Genomic DNA, 20,582 nt, shown 5'->3' on the forward strand with positions numbered 1-20,582 from the left:
ATTCTTGAGACTTGTCTTTGTAATGTTCTTTAGGAACGCTCTCTCCTGAGACTTTCCTTCTCAGGGTCCTCCCTGGTCACCTGCATGGTCTCTGTTTTCCAAGTGACTCTGAGATCCCTTCTGCTTCCAAGCTGTGGTTTAAACTAGGCCCTTTAAGGAATCCTACCCATCAAGTCCTTCCCTCTGAGTTCTCGACTTCTACAACTAACAATCTGACACCTCCACTGGGTGTCTAGTGATCACCTCATTTTCATCCTTGCGGAGTCGTAGCCATGCGTCCCTTGCACATCATCTTTCCTGTGCTTCAGTGGCTCAGATGGGGAGAGTAGTGGGCTCAGGGCCTCAAACTCCCAACTTCAGCCTCCGCTTCTCTTTTTCTTTTTCTTTTTAAAAATTTATTTATTAAAGATTTCTGTCTCTTCCCCACCACCGCCTCTCATTTCCCTCCCCCTCCCCCAATCAAGTCCCCCTCGCTCGTCAGCCCAAAGAGCAATCAGTGTTCCCTGCCCTGTGGGAAGTCCAAGGACCACCCACCTCCATCCAGGTCTAGTAAGGTGACTGCTTCTCTTTTTCATGTTCTGCACCAGTTGAGCATCCTCAGGCTGTCACTTTACTCGTTGGTGTGAGACTGTTGTCTGTATTCTGTCAATTATATTTTAAATAAATGCTGATTGGTCAGTAGCCAGGCAGGAAGTACAGACGGGACAACCAGACAGGAAGTCGAGGCAGGTCAATGAGAACAGGACAATTCTTCTGCAGTTGTGACCCAGACACAGAAGAAGCAAGATGTGACTGCCCTGCTGAATAAGGTACTGAGCCACATGGCTAACACAGATAAGAATAATGGGCAATATAAGTTCTAAGAGTTAATAAGAAGTCTGAGCTAGTGGGTCAACCAGTTTATAACTAATGTAGACCTCTGTGTGATTTCTTTGGGACTTAACAATTGTGGGAACCGGGCAGGACAGAAAACTCAGTCAACAACTCGTGGTATATATTTCAAGTACTTGTGTCTCCACTACCTTAGAAGTAACTCAGATGATTACCATCTTGCACTTGGAAGGAGCCCAGTCGAAAGCTTTCTCTGCTTCCATAACAATGTGATTTCATAAACCTTTTATAAAGAACAGCCCAGACATGTTTCTGTGTTGTTTATATAGAAGTGCTTTCCTGTTACTGTTAAAGAAAGCATCACCTCTCCTTGACTTGGTGGGATGCCTTCTATGACCTCCGTTCCGTTGGCTCCTGTCACTCTTTATCACATGTGTTGGTCACACACATAGACTTTCCTTCTAGTCCTTGATACTGGAATCCTTTCCAGCTTTGGGCATTTGAAACTGTCCCTTCCTTAGCCTGGAAACTTTGTCAAATAGTAGCTTCAAACATAGCAAATGGTTAGCAACAAGGAAGAGAAATCCATTGTAAGCTCCGTGGAAATAGAAGCGTAGTTTCTCCAGTTCTTTGTGTTCTTAGTATCTGAGTAAATGAATGAGTGCAAGGTCTTTTAGACATGTTAACCCCAAGAAAGAAGAGGTTGGAGAGGATTCCTAGAGAGTCGAGAAGGATCCAGAAGGAATAAAGAGTGCTTCCACCACACCCATGCCACTTCTGGTGCCAGGAGTTAACGAGGGCTATTGAAGGCCAGCCTCAATGGCCTCTCAGGGTTCAGATTAGAAACTACAACAAGTGTAAAGGACTTTTTCCCTTGACAATCAGAGGGTGAATGAACAAATTCTTTCACTCTGTACTTCTGTGTGCCTGTTTATTGTTCTGCCATGCTGCAAAGTTTCTAGTTACACACACACACACACATACACACACACACACACACACACACACACACACACACACACACACAGAGTGATTCTTCTCTGGTAAAAGAAAGGTTACAAGGCCTGAACTTCTCAGGGTCACAAAACAGAGCTGCTCAAAACAACACTGTCAGCTTCTTTATGGCCTCATGGAGGTGTGGCTAGAAAGAGGTCCAGCAGCACTAAGAGGCAAAATATTGATTTAGGGGGCTTTAAATTTTAAGAAGGGAGAAGGGGAGTTTGTACTTGTCATTACATTCCTAGATTAAAGTCTTGTATTGATAAATTGAGGTGAGCATGGGTGTAGGGAATTAATAGCTTTCTCAGGGTTAAAGCTGGGGGTTAGCGCTTTTCCAAGTTGGCTGTCAGGGAATTTGGGACACCCAATCTCCTTATCAGGAAGGACAAAGACTTAAACACGCTTGGATGTGCCATCCCCTGACCTCTGACGGTCCCAAATGTCATCTATTTGAAAGACTCCTCTCCTTACTAAATGTCCTGTCAAATAAAAGATAATTTCAGGGAACGGACTTCTAAGTTTTTATCTCAGGGAATGGAGCAGAGATTTGACTGTGGGAATCAAGGTTTTTGTCCGTGTGACTAAATTTTCTCACTGAGGGGGTCCCACAGAGTTTGGGGAAAGTCACCCAATAAGCAAAAGAACAAGGCAGGTTTTAAGTGTCCATAGTCCTTGTGGGACAAATAGATCCAATTATGAAGCCTATCCCAGTAAATATTCAAAACTATATAGCTAAATGAAAAGTCATCTTCCTGACCATTCACAGATATATGTGCCCATAAGGTTGAGATGCAGTTGTGAGATTACATATATACATCACATGAGGTTACACTACAATGCAGTATTGGGGAGACACTAAGCTGCTTTAGCAAAAGTGAGCAACAGTTTTCAGAGTTGGTGGTCCTGAAGGCCTTCTCTGGGCAGGATTAGAGAACTACTTCTTTGGTGGGTTGACATTTGAATACTAAATTGTCACCTGCTGTAACTCTCATGGCCCCTGGCAAAGAGTAGATCCTTCAAGGTTGAGGAAGGAGAACACATTAAACTATGAGCTTCCTGCTTCAGGGGTGAGGTAGCAGCAGTGCACTAAGACCCAGAGGTAAAAAGGAGTTGAAGTTAGGGGTGTGAAAGTAGGCTCACATCAGAAAAGTGGTCGCTAGTGTCATCAGGTGAGGGGAGCCACACAATAGTGCATGTAAAAATCTCTGTAGAGGTGACTCGGGACTGAATAGTCTCCACACCTAAAGCTTCCCAACTTATATCCCAGTTATATGGATAAAACCCCAAGGAGAGGGCTGGAATGAAAAGGGCACACCATTGCTGCCCCCCCCCCCCAGCTTGTGAGAGCCAATTACACATTCTGCGTTTCCCTCATCACACACCTTGCTCAGTTATACCGTACAGCGGTAGCCATGGTGGGAATATTTATATCAGAGAACTGAACAAATGTGGAACTCAAGGCCCCCTTTCCTTTCTTTACTTCTCAGAGGTCCTGGTTTATGAGTAAGCCAGTAGCAACAACCTGGGTGAAGTCTCCCAATAGAAATGTAAGCGATAAATAGGAAGTACATCTTATTTTCTTACTGCTTTATCCTCCCATTGCTCCTGAGTGTTTATTCGGGTCAAGATCAATGCTTACTGTGATACACAGACATGAGGCAAGGTGACAGGCTTATGTACAATACTCATGGGGTACTGGTGTAACTCAAAAGGCATCTCTGCGGCTGTGAGATATGAAGCAAAGCTGAGCTTCTGCTTCCTAGGAACACAAGCCACGTACCCAACCTTAACTCAGGTAACTCCAGAGCAAAGATAGGACCACCTGTATCAGAAATAGGCTTCAGCAGAATTCTGGCTGTTGCTAGGGGTAGGGTTTCCATACTATGGCAGTGTGTGCTCTCTGTGGAAGTCAGGTATGTCTGGGGTCAGCACTACAGCCATTGTTTATGGCAGTGACACCCTTTACTTCAGGAACCAGCTGTAGGGAAACAGTTTTAGGAAGAGCTTGGAAGAACTTCAAGTGATGGGACCCGCAGATCCACCAGATGAACAACTATAGAAGGTCAGCTATGAAGCCAGACATTGCGGGGGGGGGGGGGGATGCTGGGTTGTGGGGGAGCCTGCGAACAGGGCGGGTACTCAGAACAATTTTTGTGCGAGTGTCTCCCAAGAGTTCCTGTTGGCATAAAGAACCCAGGAACAAGAGGGATTAAGTGGGTAGGGTCTTTCTATCAGTACAGAGATGGGACAGAGGGCTTGGCGAATAAACAGTGAGGGCCAGTTTCAAACCTAGGCAGGGTGGTAACAGTCTTATTTTTCTCTGTAGTTGGAACCCAGTCCACTGGCTGCTTGGATCAGGGGCTACAGTACCCATCTCGAAAGACTTGTGCTCTGGCTGGTACATCTGTGCTGTAGGATCATCATGCTGGCCCTGATGAACTGGGTAGGAATATAAGTCATGAAATGCAGGCAATTGTCGAAGCCTCCTCCAGCAAAACCAGCCAGGGTACCTGGATTGGGGTGGTGTTAAGGCTAAAGAAATGTCAGATGAAAGAAACAGATAGAAAACACAGGATAGATTGGGGAGGTCTGTTTGGTCATGAGTTTATTTCAGAACTTGTTTTTATACAGATCGACGGCAGAAGGCAGAACAAAGAGCAGTACAGTCAACTAACTGCCTCCCTGCACTGCCCTTGAGAGGAAGCGCAAGCAGGTTCGTGTCGCTCACGTGAATTCTGCTAGCAGCAAGCAGTTTCCTTTTTCTAGCTGGATGTGCCTTCGGCTGGCATTCACTAGCCTGCTTCTTAATAGATAATGGGTTCTCTACTCACGGGCAAAATGCTCTTTCCCGTGAGCCTAATCAGAGCTTTCTTGTAACCCTCAAGGATGCAGGCAGAGCAGGCAACCTTGAACTCAGATGACTTAAGTCAGAATTGACTCCAGATGGAAACTGAGTCACATGTGGGCTCCCACAGGCAGTAGGGGAGCCAGGAGAATGGGGATCACTTTGCAGACAGAAAACAAAAATGAAAAAGCTGCGCAGAGGTAAGAAAGGGAGACTGCTAGGCTTTTAGCTCTGATCTTGGCCTTGGAAGTCTTGAAGCATAGACCCCAAGACCATGGGCAACATGGGCCATCCCGTTGGTCTTTTCTATTGTTGTTACTTGGGCACTTTTTATCCATCTTTCTCCTTGGCTCCTTTTAGCCTGAGGCCTCTGCTGTCCATCTGGAGAAGAGTTAGATTTGTCTCCTTCAGACGTTAGATGTTTGGAATAGGCTGTGTCTAACTTTGTCTGCAGAGTCACAGTGTGCCTTACAGATCTCGAACATGCCAGGAGCCCATAGAGAGTTGTAAGACACAATGCTATGACAGAATGAGCAGTCCTGGGACCTTTCTACAGGGACAGTGAAACTCTATCGTACCTTCTGACAATAGCGGTTTACTGTGGTGAAGTGCAGTGGTTGATGCGGGCCACCCAGTGGCTGCAGAAGCTAGGATGACATTGACTAGAGTGGTAAGGAGGCTGAGGAAGAGGAAGGAAGTGAGCAAGACTTTCAGGAAAGTTTACGGTTGTGAAGGCAAAAAAATCTGCAATGATCTCATTGAAATAATCTATAGCTTGACAGAAGGACCCAGGCCAAGAGAAGAACATTTATGTTTTTCTGGTAGTGTCAGGGGTACGGCTTGGCTAGAGCAGCTCAGTTCTGACTGTGAAAAATTTGAAATGATAGATTACTGGATTCAAAGCACTTTGGTGTTTAAGAAGAGGGAACAGACAGGCTCAAGACTAGACTTCCTGTGAGTGAGACTTCCATGAGGGCATCAGGTTTTCTTTTTTATATATAGATATTGTAACCTCCAGTTGCTTTAGACAAACGTCCTTATACAGGTCCCCAAAAGGTTTGCATGTCGAGAAAGCACAAGACCCCTTAGTTTAATGAGCACTAGCCCTCAGCTCCACTGAGAAAATAGGAAATCGTGTTTTAATGAAAAAAGAAAAAAGAAAAAGGATATGACATCTCCTCAGGGGTTAAGGGTTTTCCTTTTATTATAGATATAATGGAGAAAACAGGTAGAGGCAGAGATATCTACAAGGGTCCAGAGTGAACATGGACATATTGAGCTGGGTCATGGGAAGGAGAGAAGGGAGGGGAGCACAAGAGAGAAGCGGCTGACCCAGAGGGATTGGCCTAGGCTTAGAGACTGGCCAAGAGACTGGTGTAGCCAAGATGGCTGAGTTCTGCAAGGGCCAGAGGAGCTGGGGGAAGGGGAAGCCCAGTCCATATCCTGGACTGGAAAAGTTTGTGGTAGGGGGCTGGTTTGCCAGCTGTAACAGATAGGGACTGAGGGATGCTGGGAGTACCTAGTGGCCACTGTCAGCTTTGATAGGTTAATAAGCACCTTAGTTAGCTGTTTGTCCTGGGTTTGAGGCCTCACAGTATCTAGTTCTGGAATGAGCACTGAAATGACCACAAGAAACACGGAGGAGGGGAGGAAGCATGTGGTACCGTGTGACTTGAGGCCCCACAGTGACACTGAGTGGCAGTTGCTTGGGGGCAGTTGATGGGCAGCAGTTAGAACCTGAGGCAGTTGGGAAAGGTAGTTCCATGCAACAGCTGGGAATGATCCCAGCAACTAGGACTTGTATGGTTTGGCATATGCTGTGAGCCACAGGCTGGGTCTGAGGGAGGGTCCCAGTGCTGGCTAACGTGTTAAGAGACATACATTCTTTATGCTCTTACAGTGTTTATGGGTTTGGAATCAAGTCCCGTGAACAGGCATAGTTGGCAGAATGAGCACAGTCCGAGGGAGAGCAAAGGGTGTGGCAGGAAGGGGTTGGTGAAGGGTCTGGCCTCAGAGGACAATTTGTGCTCCCCTGCTGCCTCCAATGACAAGGGTCCTTCTGTGTATTTAGAGTCATGTCACCAGATGCAGGCAGCGGATGCCCACACTGTGTTGCCAACAAGCCAAGAAGCAAGTGATTTCTAAAGCAGCTCTTAGCATGGGAGCAGCACCCAGCCAAGTGTGTTGGCTATTTCCCAAAGGCTTACTGAAGTGCTTAGAGAAGGACCACACCTTCCCAACACTATCTCCAGTGGGCAGCGGCCATTCTGCCTTCCGTGGTTGTTTGCCTGACTCCAAGCTACTCTCCGCAAAGCATCTAGAGTCGGTCCCTTTAAGGTCCTCTGAGACACTTCTGATCTCCAGGCTAGTTCTTCCTTCTAGCCTTGCTGTCAACCTTGGGTTGCTACTCTGAGTCACCCTTCTGCACCTCAGTCAGCTCAAGCTGGGGGCTTTCCTCACCTCACTTGTGGGCTTCACTAGGACTCAACAGAAGCACCATCTTCTAGGTTTTCCAAGATCCCAGGTCCTCCCTACCACACGTTGTTGTTTTGTTATGTCATGTTGTTCATAGTCTTCATTACAAGGACGAGTATTTCTCTAGCTAGGTTCACCTGGCAGAGCCTTCATCCTGCACAACATGGAGCACACACACTCTTTTGGATATGAGCCGGTGAATGGGGCACATCGAATCTTTTTTTTTTTTTTTGATAATAGACCATTATTGACAAGAATTGGTGAAATGCTATTCACTATCATAGTCACTATCAAAGGAATGAAAGTGGCCCTGGATCTCAAATACAAATCACGCTATTTCCACAAGAAACTCTACCAAGTTTCCTGAAAATACTAACTGACATAGTAAAAGATACCTATACCACGCATGTGCATTAAGACAAGACCTAACTTATTTTTATGTTAGCTAACTTGTTTGGATAGTACTTTGGTTATATTGGCTGGTTTACTTCAGTGTACCAAAAGAAAAAAAAAAGTATTATAACATTATTGTTTGGAGTATAGTAACAGAGAGCAGCGTAATATTGCTCAAATTTTCCAGTGTTTAATAGAGGTAGACACCTCTTCTATATTTATATGAAAGAATGTAACTCCTTATAAAATACTAATAAAGTTATTATTAACAATTTCCAGAGTAATTTTAAGTGTGAAGTAATGAATGAGCAAGGAAAAAAAAATCAAAGTTTCTAAGTAGCTTAATTTTTAAAAACTAAGTTTTAAGTTTTGTACTACTCAATCTAAATGTGGTTAGAAGAAGATTTCATTTAGTCTGTGGTACAAAAGTTTTAAAGTATAAATTGAATTTTAAAATTACAAATAGATGATTGAATATCCTTTTCATCACCATCAGACTATTCAGAGTTTCCATCTTCAGTTGTAATTCTATTTTCTGGAGCATTGCTGTTGCTGCCTCCGTTTCCTTACAGAGATGATGGAGTGTTATCACTGTTGTCACTATAATCCTCGGGGTCTGTTTCCAGCTTGAAGTCTGCACCTCCTGGGAATTCTTGTTCACGTACCGCCTCTGAAGCATTGGGTGGATTAGAATGATTACTTTTTACAGGAGGCTTCCATTCAGGAGACTTCTTTTGAAAACCTTTCCCTCCACTTAGCATATTTGTGACTGTTGGAGTTAATCCTAATGATAACTGAAGAATGTACTTCAGTTGAATGTGTGTAGGGGTATTAGATGATTCTTTAGTTTCTTTGCCATCATGATCTTCCTCTGTTTTCAGTCTTTAAGTCTTTTATCAGCGAGGCAGTCTCATCTTGCTTCCTCTTGGTCTGGGTGATGACTGCAGACTCCAGATTCTCAGATTTTATGGGACTCCAAGAAACTTTTATAGCACTGGCTGGGTGGTTTCTCAAAATACCCAGATATTTCAGCATGCTGTTCTTTGGTCTTCCCTTTCCCCTATTGGATATTCCTCTTGCCTTCCACTTGAGAAGCCAGTTGCTCCCTAATAATGCCCACTGATCTCTTTCTTTAAGTTATTTTCAGGATTTATTTTGTGATTAAGCTTTTAGCCACTTGATTGATAATTGAAGTTTTTTTAAATTTTTAATTTTTTTTTATGTGTGTGTCTCTTTTTCCTCACCACTTAAGAGGTAAACATTGTGGACTTTGTACTTTCCCACGGTGCCTTGGAAACATATAAACAAAACAAAACTTCAATCAAGTTGCATTAAAGTGGCAAAAGAAGAGAAGTAAAATATGTGGATTCTTTAGAATGCAAGGCCATGGGATTGCATGTAGCCTGCTTTTGATTATGTTGATTACTCTTGTATCCACAGCTGGAATGTTAATATATATATATATAAAGTGAATGAACCTTTAAGTCCGAGTAGGATAGCATAAGCTAAACATGTGGTGTGCTTTGATATTTCAGTAACAAACAAATGCAGCGACATGAAATAAATAGGACTTGAATTTTCTTGGCAGACTTTTGCATCATTGAACCCAATCAGTGGGGTGGATTTGCCATTCCACCACAAATGTCAATGGGAAATACAATTTGGATTACAGAAATGAAGATTGATATGGTCAAGTCTTTCATTTCAGGGATGTTAGGTCTCAAATCTGGGACAAACAGCTAACTGGGTGGGGTGCCTATTAACATATATTAAAGCAAATACAGACTGGGACGTTATTTTTATTTTTTATTTTAGCATCCCTTAGCTACAGGATCCTCCTGGCAGGAATACCCAGCCCCCCAGCCTTCCAGCCTAGGGACTGGGCTGGGCTGCCCTTGCCTCAGCTGCTCCTTCCCTATATAATCCAGCCATTTTGGCCTCTCACCCTCTTGATCTCTTGGCTCCTGGCTTCCACCTCTTGCCTTCCCCTCTTCTCTCTCCTCGAATGGCCCAGCTCAGTCTGCTGGTCATGTCCACTCTGGACTCTTCCAGCTGTTCTTTCCTTTCTATGTGTTCTCCCTTGAATCTACAATAAACCTCCTCCTCCACTGTACCTAGGAGTGTCATGTCCTTCTTTTGTTTATTTGTTTCATTCGTTAGCTACGATCCTGAGGCAGAATAGTGTCTATGTAAACTAATTTGCAACGGGAACTGCGTAGAAACAGAGGGAGGAGCTTACTCCCGACTTCTGTTATTAACCAGAGGTATGATGTTGGACCAGGAACTTATCCAGGGCTTGTCTTGTCTTTAAACAGAGATTTCTGTTAGGTTTCTTCTAGTTTTAATACTGGGACATTTATTTCCTGATCATAGAAGTGCCCCTGAAGATCACTGATAAAGTAGAAGAAAATTTGTCAACTTGTGGGGGCGGGAGGCAAAACAGATAAGAAACCAAGTATCATGCACAGATTTAAAAAAAAAAAAGAATTAATCTTTGTTATCTCACATGAAGTCCTTTAGTGCAGAGGATCACAGCTCAGGCCTTGAGAGCCGTCACTGTGTGTAGAAAGATTTAGCCTCCAACAATTCAGATGGTGTCTATGAAGAATGACCGATATAGTTAAATCCATCTTCAAAAACAGGTGGCAGGAAAATGAATGAGTTAAGGTACCTTGAATTCATTTTTATTATGGCAGCGATTTCACCATTAATTTCAAAGCATTGGGCTAAATATTTGCCAAAGATACTTAGAGTATTTCTGGATCTCATTTCTATAGAACAGGAGGGTTGAAATAGACAACCTGTGGCTTTCAGCTTTGACGACAAATAATTTAATTTTCTATCCCTGAATAATAAATTCTTGATGTGATCCTCCCTCTCCCCTCTTTGGTTTACTGACTTTTTCACTGGGATTACTAGAGCCTAAGGCTAAAATTGCCACAACCCACACCAACTCCTAAGAAATGTTGTATAAATGGATTCTGCCATTTCCCTAGCTGGGAACTTCCTCTGCCAGTGCTGGTGGGTCTGCCGAGAAAGCCTCATATGATTATAGAGTGATAACCGCTGGTTACTAGTAGGTTACTAGTAGAATACACCAGCAGGCTGAAACGTTTCTCAAGATCTTTGCTCCTTGCTCCAAAAGTCTCCCTTTCAGAACAGCTGATTCCCTTAGTCACTGTCATTTCAAATGGAAAAACAAAATGTCTCCCTTCTACCTGGGTTGTTTCCTTTCTCTCACGAGCTGGAAGGATGTCCGAGAGAGGGAATTTTTGTTTGGATGGCCCAGAAATCTGAAGCTTCAGAAATGTGCTGTTTTGTTAGCTCTTCTCCCGAATTTTGACCCTTGAAAGATTTCTTTTAGAAAACCATAGCCGATAGTGATCAATGTCATTCCTAATGTCTGGGACGTAGATCTGAACCTTATGCCCACATGTCTCTGGTGTTTTTAAGAGTAAATTCAACACACGCGAGAGCCCACAGTTGTTCCGATGCACACCCTGCTGCACCTGGTTGCTGCTCATCTCTGTCAAGATCTGTGGTTGCAAGCAACAGAAACCCAAGTCAGGCTTGCTTAAGCAAAACTAGGAATCTGACCAGAGAATTCAGAAGACTTGAGACACAATAGCTGCAAACTTGATTATATTCAGGGGCTTAACTATGACCAAGACTCTTACCAAATCTTGAACCTTCTTGTCTTGCCACGTTTCTGAGTAAGATTCCCTAATTGTGCCCACACCCCCAGAAAAGCCAGTTGGTTGAGGCTGGAACCACAAAGATAAAAGCAAGAAAACGCTAAGGAGGAAGTAAAAAACTGAGGAGACTGCAGACAAGAACTTTTTGTTTCTTATAGAAAATTTAGAGATTTATCTTTTTAAATGGGATTGAGGCTTATAAAAACCTCACTTGAAGAAAGGGATTGGCAGTCTGATTTCGATTCACTTCTCCTATGTTTTGGGCACAGTCCAGCTGTTGAGGTTCAGGAGGAGGCTCAGAGATGATGGTGTAGGTTCAATGGTTAAAACTGGGTTCAGCCCCGCGTGGGTAGTTAGTGGGGACCCACACTGTAGTGTTGCCAGAGAAGAAAGGCAAGCCTTGCCTTTTGCTTTGCTTTGCTTCATCCAGGCAAGGGAAGCAATCTGGCTCTTCTTGGCCATGACACCACTTTCTCTATGAGTTGCTTGCCTGCCCTGTCTGCAGGCAGACCTGATACCGTTTCCCTCCAATGGCTCCTCATACTGAACTTTGATAGGACTTAAAACACACTGAAATTGAGGGAAATGAAGAATGGGACTCTTTGTCCCCTCTCCCCAACATTTTGTCCCCTTTCTCTCTTCTAGGTCAAGCCCACTAGTTTTTCTTTCTGTCCCACTTTTCAAAATCTCCTGAACATATATTCTTGTGGAATGGCGGATACAAATTTTGTCAAACGATGTTTATCACTGGCTCTCACCAAAAAAAAAAAAAAAAAAAAACAAAACCCTAGAGTGACTGGATTTTGAACCTCTAAGTCTCTCTCTCTCTCTCTCTGGGACACACACCCAATGGGATAAACTTAAAAACCAAAAACCTGGCTTTCTGGGTATAATCAGAAACAAAAGCAACATAGCTTAAAGGTAAAGTACCCCCTCTGCCATGTATGAACACTACTGTAGCCATTTGCCATGGAAAGACAGAATGACTGGCCCTGCCCATGAAGGTTTTGCAAAGGGGACATGGTGTAGGAACGGGAAGTCTTGAGTTGTTCTGAATTTGCGGTGGCAGAAAGGGAAGATATTGGAGCCCTCAGCTGCTGGGAGGCAGGCAAGGTGAGGAGAAGCACGGACTGATGATCGTCTTCCAAAGAGGAGGCGCTGAGAAGGAACTTTGGATGAAAGGCCCGTGGATGCCCGGGGTTCCCTGTCGTCAGTGTTATGATGTTGTTACTAGAGCATAATCTGGAAAGTCCGCATTTTCACCAACAGCATCTGCGAGAGTGCAGGTTGTGTTGTTTCAAGGGAAACTTGAAGAAGAGGTTATTTTTCACAGCCCCCAGGATACACAGGTGATGGTAGCAGGGTGGTGGTAGGCTTGGGTGGAACTGAGAGAATGATAAGATGTCACTGGACACTCGCAGAAATGTTGGAGGAGCTTCATTTTCTCCTGGCTTTCAGGGAGCAGGGCTTGGTGATGGCTTAGGATGCTTCTGCGTGGTTCAGGGCTCTGCAGGGACCAGAGCAGCTCTCCACTAGTGACTCTTAAGTCTCACTATTGATTTTCAGGGGCTGGAAAAAAAAAAAGCTGGGAGGTGGTTAGTGAAGGTCCTGGCAAAGGGGAGAGAAAGGGGGTGAGCAGGCTCTGGCTAGAGGTGCTGATGCTGTCTGAGGTCTATTTACTTCCCAGTCTTCTTGCCCCTGTTTTGAAAGAGCAGCATATCTCTGGATCTTCTCTATTTGGTGAGAGGGCTATAAATGCGCTCTCTCGTTTAGTATAGTTACCCCAGACAAAGTGACAGCCCTGTGGGCTTTGTGGGATACAACCCCACCTCCCGTCCTTCTTTCCTGTGACTGTGAACTAGAGGTCATGATAGTCTCTGTCTAACGTGCAGGGCCGGAGGGGGCCTTGAGAAAGGGAGCACGGCATATTCAGCCCTGCCAACTCCAGCGTGTGCTTATTTTACTTCAAAATGGCTCTGTAAAGGGGCCCACCCATATAATTTGAGGTGCACCAGTAACTATAACCTGAACCACAGCTTCCTTCCCAGGGGAAATCCTCTTCATCCATAGGAGATAGTTAGGCTGCGAAGATCGCTTGGGAGTCCAGTGCCCTGTTGTGCCTCCGGGCCTCCCAGTCCCTCCCTGCCAAACTCCTGCTCCTGTTGTCTGAGTTCGGCCAGGCCTTTTGCTCCAACTTTGATTCCCTCCCCAGGACAGCATAGGGCCTCTCCCCTAGGGTGTGTGACACACATTCTTTCTGTGTCTTGGGAAACGTTGGTTCCTTTCAGGTGAGCCACGTCTTTCACGTGCTGGTACCCTCAATGGGAACATTAGGGTTCTCCAACCCGCCTATGTATTAAACACAAGCAAGTGACCTTGGGACACAAGTTTGCCTTTCCTTTAAGGAAGTGATAAGCAAAAGGTGACAGGCTTGCAGCATCAGCAGGTATTTCTCTTGTGGTACCTCCTGGCAGATGTCCGGCACAGGAGTGATGGGCCAGTTGGCACTGTCCCTACAGTCCTGCTTTCTGGCCCTCTTTGTCATATTGGCGCTTCCCATAGACCAGGGACTCTCGCTGGTTACTTTGTCTATTTCCCCCATTTGGGGATTGTAGTCCCCGTGATGCCTCTCATCTACATAAAACCCCCTTCCCACTTAGGACAAAATGAAAATTCCTTGCCTGGCCTCAGATTAGATTCTGTATAGATTCTGGACACTCCACCCTACACTATTTCTCTCCTGGGTTGCCTATTCCTTTGGCCCTCGATCTGTGTAAGGGCCATCTCACTCCTTGCTCCAGGAAAGCTCTCCTCCCAGCCTTCACAGTGTTTTTTATGAGGGGACACAGCTCAACGATGACACTTCTGAGAAGATAGGGTTCCGCCCACCCTGTCTTTTTGTCCCCATGGCTTTAGCGATCTGTGCCTGTGCTCTTCTTCTTTATCTGTCTGCTTTGGTGCTGCTTTCCCCGCTGGGGTGGCAGCTGAGTGGTGGCTGGGACTGATCTGTGTAATCGGCTGTCCATCTCACGGACACCTCTAGTGGTGCCTGGCACGGAGCTGCTCAATGATGCCGCGGATAATATGTCTTGCCTTTTGGATCGGGATTGCGCACTCTAACGCTAGGTGAATGACGGGCTCAGTGTTGCGTTTGTTGTGTTTTAAAGTGTTTGGTACGGTGTGAATGTCTGTTGTCAAGTGTTTGAATGTGATTGAAAAGGAAGACACATGGGGAAAATGGCTTCTAAGCAGTGCTAGGAACGGGTCTTCTTTTACGTGCTCTATAAAGCCTGAGGGTATATGACAGGAAGAGCTGTGACTCGAATTCCTCTCCCACCACTGCTGCTAACTAGCAGGTGGGTTCCTAGGGCAATATTTCATGTGTTCTCCAGGTGAGCAAGTCACTCAACTCTTAAATAATTCTTGCTTCTCAGGTCTACACAAGACATAGACCAGGGTTGTCTGGGGAATCTCTCCCACTCCTAGAGGCTAGACCTGGGTCCTTTTGGGCTAGCATCAGTCAGCGTGGTTGCTAGTTCAATACATTTGGCTTCTTGGATGAGTGTGGATGTGTATTAGCAGTGTGATGCCCAGGGAAATGCTGTAAGAAGCTTTAGAACTTTCTGCCATGGGGAAGGGACATCGATGAGCCCAAAGCGGCAGCCTCAGTGAGAAGCTGATGTGGGAAAGAGAAGGTGTGCAGTGGGGGAGAGTCAGCATTCTGGACTGCATTGTGCCCAGCTGTCTGTGTGAGGGCTCGATATGCACAGGACGGCTTCAGGCACAGCACAGTGCTCCAGAGTGAAGGGATCTGAGAGACACGTGCTGATGGGAGGGCTGACGACTGTGTACAGGCTCAAATCTGTAATGGCCTGGGCACATTCCACACTTTCCATGCAGTCCCGTAGAGGATGGCTTGCTGCTTGGTGAGTGTTTATTAGCTCCGGCTGACACCAGACAGCCCCTGTTGGGACTTCAGGGTCCTTGGGGAGCTGGACTTTGTGGGTGAATCGAGCAGCTTCCTGTGAATAGCAAATGGGCATATGAGTGAAAGGCGCACTTCAAGGGCACACCAATTGCACCTAAAAGTGCTTGGCTGTGTCCCGGTCGGCAGCTTTGTTCACGGGCTTCTTTGTTGTTTCTGTGTATTGCCTCCTATTCTGCTCCCTGGCAAGTCAGCATGAAGGCCCATGACTGACGGCAGCCCCAATTTATAGCTGGCCAGGGCTAGGTTTGTAGTTATACCCTTTCTAGGTGGTGTGACAGGAACCTATGTATCTGCTAAAGGTGTAGAGATTCTCGTCATCTATTCTTCTTTTCTATGGCCAGGTCAGTCCTGTTGGTTCCATTTTGCCTGCGTGGGATTCTGCCTCAGTTTCTCCATCTAGTATCTCTCCCCCAGGCCTTGCTGGCACCAGTTTGAGTGCTGAGCCCGCTGAACCCCTATTGCCTCTCTGTTCCTCTAAAGAGAAGTATGTTCATTCACTCTTGCTGAAGATTCTGGCAACAGCTCTGCCACCAGAAAGACTCCCCAAAGTTGTGTCCTTGATGTAACATGCCAAGCCCCCTACGGCAAGGCAATCCAGTCTCAGTATCAAGAAGCTCATTCGGGGTGCCATACCCTGGCAACAGAGGGTGACCCAAGATAAATGAGACCCCAAGGAGGCCAGGGTCACTCCAAGGATCATGTGAAGTGATCCAAGAGTTCTCAGCAATGTTCTCATGATCGGCTTGATGGGGGGAGCATGTAGGACATCTAAGGGTGTCTTTGGAAGCCCCCACATAACAGAAGACATGGTTAACTTGGCTTAGGATGGAAGGAGTAGAGATGGAGGTGGACATCTTCAGGAGACAGATTCGGTAGAACTCAGCCCTTGTTGGATTGGGTGGAGGCAGGAGGTGCCACACCCTTGACACCAGCAACTTCTTTGTTGACATGCCAGTTTGTACAAGGAGACCATCAGGAAGGAGGGTCTGCTGTTTGTGGGGTGGGAAAGGTGTCTGTATCAGGAGGGAGGGCTGGTTGATCCTGCTGAGATGGAGCACTGTTATGTGGAGATGTGGAATAGGACAGGAACTCGGAACAGAGCTATAGTCTGGAGGTAGAAATCTGGGGAACATATTCACACCCTAGCAGCAGCGGATAAGGCCTTAAAGGGAGGTCTCTGGTATGCAAATTAAAGTGAATTGAAGCTTGAATTTAGATCTATTTCTTTGTGTAAAGCTAAAGGAAGGCTCAAGAAAGCTGGCCAGAGGGTCAGAATGTGAGCAGAGATGTTCCCCAGGGCCTGAGGGATGGAGTCCCGAAGAAGCAAAATAGTTCGCAGGGTTCAAGTCTTCTGGAATGAGAGAAGGAAACAATGCGAAAAGCAGGCATGTGACTGGCCAGGTTGCTGGGGACACAGGGAAGCATCCTCTTGGTGGCACCAACTTTGAAGGGTTGAGAAATGAGTGAAGATGATGGGGAGTGGACCAATGGGCAGGTAGCTCAAAGGAGGTTCTGGGATGGGAAGAAGAGAGAACTAGAGGTGGCCAGGCACCTGGGGGAACTCATGAGGGAGGGAGGAGTGTTCGTGAATACCGTAGTAGAGCCTTGAACAGAGAACTTGGGGTTAGAGAGAAAGGGCCGGAAGTGGGGGCGAATGCCTGAGAAACTGTGTGGAGTTGGGATGAGAAGCATCTCCATAAGCCTTGCTCTGTTTACTTGAGAGGAGATGCTTCAATAGAATGGAAGCTGGGGGACTCCCCAGGGACTGTTTGGATGGAGTGATACTAGGTTGTGACTAGAATCACTGTTTCATGGCCTCTTGTTTTCTCTGGAGCACTTCAGATGAGGTCATCATAATGCCCATGAGGCAGCAGAAGAAGCTAGAAAGTTTGAGGACAGAAGACCATGTGTGACTGTCATGGTGGAGAGGAAGGGGAGTGAGCGCCTGTGACCCCATAGTTGAAGGGGGAGTACTCATATCCACCAGAACATAGCAAATTTCCATGGTTTTATTTCTTGTATTGGTGGACTAGGGTGGGGGTAAAAGGTGGAGGTTGAGTGGGGTGAGTGATATGGAGGTGCGGATTTGATTGGCACAAGACGGCCCTGATGCTGGAGGTTACAATGGCCCCTGTCCTTTGTACTTGGCATTGCCATCCTTAGCTGTAGAAACAAGGAACGCTTCATGGGAACCCACCTAGAGGCTTATTCCTGCCAGACACTGTGGACGAGGATCTGGCTTAAAGATACTACCCTGTCTCAGAGGTTTAAGGGATTTTAGAATCTGTAGTAAGATCTGCCCCATCCAATCACCTGTTCTGATCTTCCCTCGTGTCCGCTGAGTGTCTTCTGGGAAGGCCAAGGTGGATGGGTGGAGGTCAGGGGCCTTGGATCTGGTGAATTACTTCCTGGGGAGTCTGGGCTTGCATCCCGGTCCAGGTCGCACACCAGAGAGTGAATTGTTTTCCAGCCTCTCCTGCTGTCTGGAGCTTGGCCCTCTAGTCTGAGACCACTGCAGCTATGCGCTGGTGGATAGCCACACTCAGAGCTCTCTGAGGAAGATGGGATGGGCTTTGTGGCCCGCATTCTGAGTGGTTCACTGACAGTATTCTCTGATATACTACTTGTTAGTTTTCTTTTCAAAAAATTTTATTTATTTTTTCTTTTATTCTTACCTCGTAGATTACATCTGGACTACAGTTTTCCACTCCTTCTATGTCTCCCAGTCCCCTCCCACCTCTCTTCTCCCATAAATCTACTCCTCCTCTGTTTGCCTTTAAATAAGAGCAGGCCTCCCAGGGATAGTCACTGAACATGGTCTAATAAGTTACAATAAGACTAGGCACAAGCTCTTATACCTTGATGAGGTAACCAAGTAGGAGGAAAAAGTTCCCAAAATCAGGCAGAGGAGTCAGAGACACCCACTCCCACTGTTGGGAGTGGCATAAGAACACCAACCTATACAACCATAAAGTATATGCAGAGGACCTAACTCAAACCAATACAAGCTCTGTGATTGTTGCCTTAGCCTTTGTGACCCCCACGAGGCCTGCTTAGTTGATTCTGTGTTCTGTATTCTCGTGGTGTCTCCGAGACCACTCTGAATCCTATAATCCTCCTGCCTGCTCTTCAGCTGGACTCCTGGAACTCTGTCTAATGTTTGGCTGTGGGAATCTGCATTTGCTCCTATCAGTTGCTGGAAGAAACCTCTCTGATGACGATTATGCTAGGCCCCAATCGACAAGTGTGGCAGAATATCATTAAGAATCATTTCATTGACTTTTCTTCTTTGCCAGTCATATTTGGTTCTATCCTGGTATCTATCTCCGGCCTGACTAGCCTATGGTTCCTGGCTATCCAGGCAGTGTTAGGCATGGGCCTTAAGTGGGACCAGTTTAGTTGGTCATTCCCACAAGTTCTGTGGCAGCCTGGCACATCTTGCGGGAAGGACAGATTGCAGAGTGAAGGTTTTGTGGCTTGGTGGGTGTCTCAGTCCTGTTTCTAGAAGCCTTGCTTGGTTGTAGAAGATGACCACTTTTGGCTCCGTAGCTCCCATTTCTAGAAGTCTTCACTAGGGTCACTCTCATAGATTCCAGGGAGTTTCCACGATTCTAGGCTACTGCATCACTCTCCAAAAGCCCCCCAATCACAGCCATCTCTCCCTCCATCCCTCCTATCTCCTGCCTGATCCCTCCTGTTCCCATCCTCACCTGTCATACCCACCAGTCCACCTGCAAAATCTATTCTATTTCCTCTTCCCAGGGAGATCCTGGGTTCCCCCTTGAGCCTTCCTTGTTACTTAGCTTCTCTGAGTCTTTGAAATGTAACGCAATTGTCCTTAACAGCTAATGTGTCTGTTAGTTTTCAAAACTAGACATCGAGTTAGCGATTCGCATTCTTAAAGTTGGAACATTTTTTTTTTCTTTTGCTGTGGTATCAGAATTATATTTTCCAATATGCACCATGGAAACCTTTGTCTCACTTTCTTTTTTTTCTACCATTGTGCTGAGCTTTGCTTTTCGGACCCAGATCCCCGTTCACCTTCTGACCTCTTTATTAGAAAGAAGGGAGCTGGGTGCATACGCTGTTTGAAACTGTTGATATTTATTGGCTAGGGAGCTGTTTAAAGCCTATTTTATTTAGTTATTATTTATTTATGTTGACCACATTAAACCCACACTGTGCTGGGAAAACAGGTCGGTGCAGCAGACCCTCTGCTGGCTTAGTTCAGTATGCTGCTGCTACCGTCTGCTAGGGAAGACATTTTACCCAAATGTAGAAAATCAACTTCCTCAAAAGCTAAACATGCCATTGTTCTTTGAGTGACCTCCATGCTACGAAAGTTACGTCAGTTAAGAGAGAGGCACGTTGCTTTAAAAAATTCAAGTACTTCTACTTGACAGGTCCACCTCCCGTAGGCGCTTCATGAAGCTGGTGCGGTAGCTTGAGGCACAGGGGTGTAAACTTCACCCTAAAGACTAACACGGGCAAATCACAAGCCTAGGAAATCTGTCTTTGAGTGAGGCTGTTTGTCTGCACTACAGTTTTCCTACGGGAAAAACCAGGCTTTTGACGAGATGATTTCTAAGACCCTTTCCAGCCATGTGGCTGTTGCAGGTAGCACCATCCTATCTCACAAGGGCTTGGAACGCAGGTAGCATCTTTACCTGAGCTACTGGAGTTTATGTGGAAAAAACAAAAAGAACCCCCCTCCCCCCCAAAAAAACAAACCCAACAGTAACAACAACAACAACAAAATAAAACCAGGCAGCCAGGATTGGACATGGAGGTTGCCTCTGTAGTAAGGCCCAGTGATTGGGTTTGTTCAGAAATGCACGTGACACACACACACACACACACACACACACACACACACACACACTTGTAGGCTACAGTTCCCCTAAATTTGCCTGGCGCGAAGTCACCTGGTCATCTGGTACTGCTTGATGGTTGTCACTTCTGTTCTGTTCTGTGCCACCTGCCATGCAGCCCGGAAGCCATTCATCTCCTCGGATCCTCAGGCTAGCCTGCTACCTCCTTCTATCACGGTGGCTGCCACAGTCTAGGGATTCTTCCTCCCTCTTGTTGAACAGAGAGAGAGAGGAGTGGTGGTGGTGGGGCAGATGTACCCAGTAATGCGTGAAACAATCCCACACCAGTTTGGATTCACAGGGGTATTTATTTTAGGGGAAAAACTTATAGAACACCGACAGCCATAAAAGGAGTCTAGTCACTGGAGCAAGAGCTGGAACCAAGAGAGCAAGAGAGCGAGCAGAGGGTTGCCGCTCTTTTTTAAAGAGAAATAGACCATGCCCCAGTGGGCTGGTATTTTAGCAGCTATTGGCTGAATGAGCCA

The sequence above is a fragment of the Microtus oregoni genome, unplaced genomic scaffold (assembly GCF_018167655.1).
Source record: "Microtus oregoni isolate MIOR12 unplaced genomic scaffold, Mior012 000057F_ref0000458, whole genome shotgun sequence".
NCBI classification, from domain to species: Eukaryota; Metazoa; Chordata; class Mammalia; order Rodentia; family Cricetidae; genus Microtus; species Microtus oregoni.